The sequence below is a fragment of the Charadrius vociferus genome, unplaced genomic scaffold, assembly GCF_000708025.1.
Source record: "Charadrius vociferus isolate BGI_N301 unplaced genomic scaffold, ASM70802v2 scaffold72, whole genome shotgun sequence".
Lineage (NCBI taxonomy): Eukaryota > Metazoa > Chordata > Aves > Charadriiformes > Charadriidae > Charadrius > Charadrius vociferus.
Window position 1 is genome coordinate 2,317,415 of NW_009647830.1, and position 4,617 is coordinate 2,322,031.

Here is a 4,617-nt window from a genome sequence, read left to right on the forward strand (position 1 = left end):
CTGCGCCCGAGCACCGCTGCAGGTTACCATGTGGCTGCTCGGGTCTGAGTGGCAGAAGCTCTCTGAGTGGCCCTACAGCTCCCCCTGTACCCAGATTTCACAAGAAGCCACCCCTGCACCACATTCAGGAGCACCAACAACAAAATCACGATCTTAACAAGGTAACAATGCTTATCCTCAGAGCCCAGAGGGTTTCCATGCCTTAGCTCCGGTGGTGTCATGTTAGTATAATTATCAAAGGGAGAAGTAAACATTCCCCAGGTAAAACCGGAAGTGTAACTAATAACAGAATCCATCACGTAATGCCCAAGATATACAGGTAGAGCCATTACCCAACATATCATGTTATACATCTGAATTACAAACCACACCAAAACAGCACCTTTAAACCTTCTCATAAGAACAAAAAGAACAAATAAACTTTGCAACACATTTGGCAGGTTAAACCAAGTTGACTGAATTAAATTCAAACAAAGCTGTTTAAAGGCATGATACAGTGTTCCGTTTAAGAATGACATGATGTAAGCTGTCTGTTCTAATCTCTGAGCAAACTGGAATTCAAACTATTCGGGCAATTTATCACAGCTCTGGTCGAGCACTGCTCGTACCCCACGTTGGGTACCAATTAATCTGTTATGGTTTAGGCCAAATCGACTACTGGGGACCTGGGGGACCCCAGATGGGACCGACAGATGCTCCCCTCTACCTCTCTTCAAAGAGAGGGGCAGAGGAGGAAAAAGAGACGAGTTTAGAAGGAACTAAACTACTTTAATGAAATATTAATAATAAAATAATTATTTTTATTTTACTTTTACTTAATTTTCAAAACCAGCTGCTGTCTGAAGTCATGTAAGCATGTCTCTTCAGGGTGTTTTCTGACATGGTTTTTACTGTATTGTAACCAGGACATGTATCCAAAACAACACTGACACCAGTGTAATATAGATGTAATGTGGCTCTTCCAGTTGATATTATCAAAGGGAAGAGCTTCTTAATACTTTTTATAGGGACTGCACACCAACTAACACGGAAAGCCATGAACCAGAAAATGAATCAGAAATTTGGCTAGGAGCAAGCTAATTTAATTGCAACTTATGGTTTGATACTGATCTCCCTGCTGCAAAATAGAGCAATAAAAGTCAAATACATACTGAATAAGGTGCCCCCAAGTTCTGCCTCATGTGTGATATCAAACTACCTCTCAAGGATTTGGTGAAGAGTGAGAAAACAGTTTAAAGTGTTCTGTAAAAGTCAAAGGACTTCTTCCAGAAGCAGTTGTTCAATCAAAAAATCTTTCTGTGACAGAAATAGATTGGAGCAGACCCTTAAAAACAATAGTATACATATTGCAGTCTGTGTGAAATAAATTGTCTTTGTAAACATGTTCGAATATTTATTTTCCTTTTTCTCCAGCACTAGGGCTTTGTGTCATATGAAGAACCCACAACATAGGCATTTTCATAACATTTTCAGATGGTTGCTTTTCAAACTTACCCTATTTCTCCAGTTTGCCTCCCATTTTTATTCATTACCACCAAAAGTAAAGTATTCACTTCTTGATTTGACTAAATACTAAAACAAGACCAGAAGTTTTTCAACACCTGGCTACCTCTTCTTTTAAGAATCTATCATTAATAATTAATTTAAGATTGGTTAGTAAAGTAGGAGACAAACATTAGCATTGAATATTAGCTCTAGCATCTTTAATCTTGGAGAAATGAAATGTTCTAGGATCCTGAACTGTCCCTAACTTAAAACTATTTTTTGTGCCCAAAGGACTTAAAACAAATGGATAGCCGAGCAGCTATGGAACACATTTTACTAAATATTTTGTGTTTGCGGAAACTTGATTACTCCACTATGTATATTACATCATAACACAAAGAGATGTTTGGAAAGACACATTCAATGCATTTGTTTGCTGTAACTGCAGCCCCCTGTATTTACCATCCAAATATGCTTTTATTTGGAGCAGTCCTATATTGTACTGTCTAAATGAAAGAATAGAATCTTTATTTTGTAAATGAACACAGTTTAAAGTTGTTGTAAATATTCCTGTGGATATGTATCATTTTTGTATAAATAAATTCACATTAGTTGAGTCTGCATTGTTTTTTTAATACTTTCAGTGTTTTATGTATTATGTGATTTGTGTCTTTGTTGATTTTCAGACGGCAGAATTTGCTGCCATTATCCTGCACGTCAGTCTCGCTTTAAAATTCCTACTACCTTTTGCCCTTATGAACAGAAAACGGCCTGAAGAGGTAGGCTGTGTGCACAGACCGACACTGCTGCTGTATCTGACCACCTGAAAAATTAGTTTTAAGTGAATTACCTTGCTCATGTCAGCCAAGACACTACGCACTCTTACTACCAAAATTGGTGTCTTTGCTACAAAAATAATTTCCATCTTCCTGCCCTCCTGTCTTTCCTTAGCTGCCTCTTACTCTGTAGTTCTTCACTTTCTGTTCCCCTTCCCCAGCTCCTCAAAATAAAAGCCCACACCTTCATGAGTTCATGATGTTTATTTTCTATAGAGCCATTCCGCAACCAGGTGCAGAGCCTGTGCTGGAACACACCTTGTAGACAAAGTGTGACAATCCAAAAAATTGTGCCTGAGCAAGTGTCACCTGTAGGACACCAAGCAGTGGGGTTTTATCTCCTGAAGCCACCTCCCAGCCCTGGGGCATAACAGTTCCTCTTCCAAGCGTAAGTCCAGGAATGAACTAGGCTCCCTACACCAATGTGCTATAAAGTACTGTGATTTACAGGTCTGAGCAGAAACTAGCTGCAGCAACAGCTGACCAGGATCCGTTAACCCCTAGAGAGGGCAAGTCATTAATGCAATATTCTTGAACATTTATTAGTGGAAATAAAACAGTTCTGGAACATAGAATGCAGGATGAGAGGGCTATTCTCTCAGTGTCCTGGTGAACAGACATACCCATGGCAAAGAGAGCACCCTAAGAAACCATCATTCTAAAGAATGTCTATATGAAGGTCAGATGAAGGGTGTTACATTAATAAATCCTTTTGCAAAATCCAGTTCTGCTGTATCTATTTAAGTATGCTGGAATCGCAGTTTCTGTTGGCAATGCCAAGTATTTTAGCAGGGCCTGTAAGGGAGAGATTTTTCTGTCAGGTTAGTTATGCTGCCTCCTTGTACTTCTCTGACAGATGTTTGAAAGCATTTTTTGATAACTTGCAGTAACAGTATAACAGGCTTTCCTTCTCTGCATTTTTGATAGGGATGTGTCTCTTGTAATCCCAGCTGACACAGCTACACGGACATGCCTTTGTAATACAGATCAAGTATGAATTGGGTCACTTGCTATGAAAAAAAATCAAAACATGTTTTATCAGTTACAGTGACATTTCTGCTCTATTGAGGATATCAGAATACTTGTCTGAAATAAGCTTTGGTGCAAATTTCTCAGTATTTGTTAAATTAAACTGCAATAAGCTCCTTCATTTAGAAAGTGAATGTGTAGCTCAGGCTAGTTTGGGAAGTGACAAGTACTGCAAATTGAGAATGCTGTAACATTTGACACTTTCAGGAAATGCTTAGCAAGTTAATTGCTCCAATTTAAAAAAAATTCATAAGGTTCATTTGCATTTGGCTTTTGGGAACATGTTTGATCAAAAAGCAAAATACGATGCTTGCAAGTACTGACTGAACTAGTGATCTTGAGCTAGGGTAGCTAGACACAAGTGCAGCTGTGGGACTGAGGGTGGGAAGAAAAGCAGTAAAGGAATTGGCGAGATAAGAGCGGGAATGATTTTATTAATGTTAACACATGAATTGCTTGTATTCTTCAGGGTTTTTTCATATCTCCGCTTCTCAGATGTTGATGCTTATGTCATCTGATTCAGTAGAAATTGCATAAAATGGTCTAAACGAATTTCGGATAATGAAATTGAGCAAACAGCCCTGGTGGCCTACATGAAGTTCCTGATGACCTCCAACCACAACTATACAGTCTTCAATGGATAGATGGAAGGGAGAAATAGGACGTATTTAAATTATAAAACTCTTAATTAAAATCAAGGTCACTAAAATAATTAGTATAAACTAAGTAATTAGCTAACACAACTTTGGTCCCAACGGATGTTGAGACATAGCAAGAACTGCAATAACTTGTTCTTTTGGCACTTTTTTTGAAAGTCCTACTCTAGCTGAGAGTGCACTCATTAGCCGCCGGGCTCCCGGTTGCCTTTCCAAACCCTGTTCAGAGCAGTGTTGACATGTAACAAAGTAACTTGCTGCTACCATACTGGCAGAGAAAGACAGCTCTGGCAAACGCCGCTGGCTGAACCTCTGCAGTAACTGCGAGGGTGACTCACGGTGGGATGAAGTGGTTTATGTCTTCATCATATTGCACGTTTCAAAGCGAATCTGCAAGTCTCACCTACACATTTGCCTCAGTGGGGAGAACCCCTCAAGCCACCCAAGGCCAAAAGCGACCGCTTTGCACCTGTGATGTTTGAAGCCGACACGTTCCAGCTTCCTTGCAGACCAACGGCAGCGGGGATCCTGAAGCTCTCCTCTTGACGGCCACGGTGATGCCCGCGGGCCTGTTAGAACGACTACGGGGCTGAGCCACTTTTCCCCAAGCC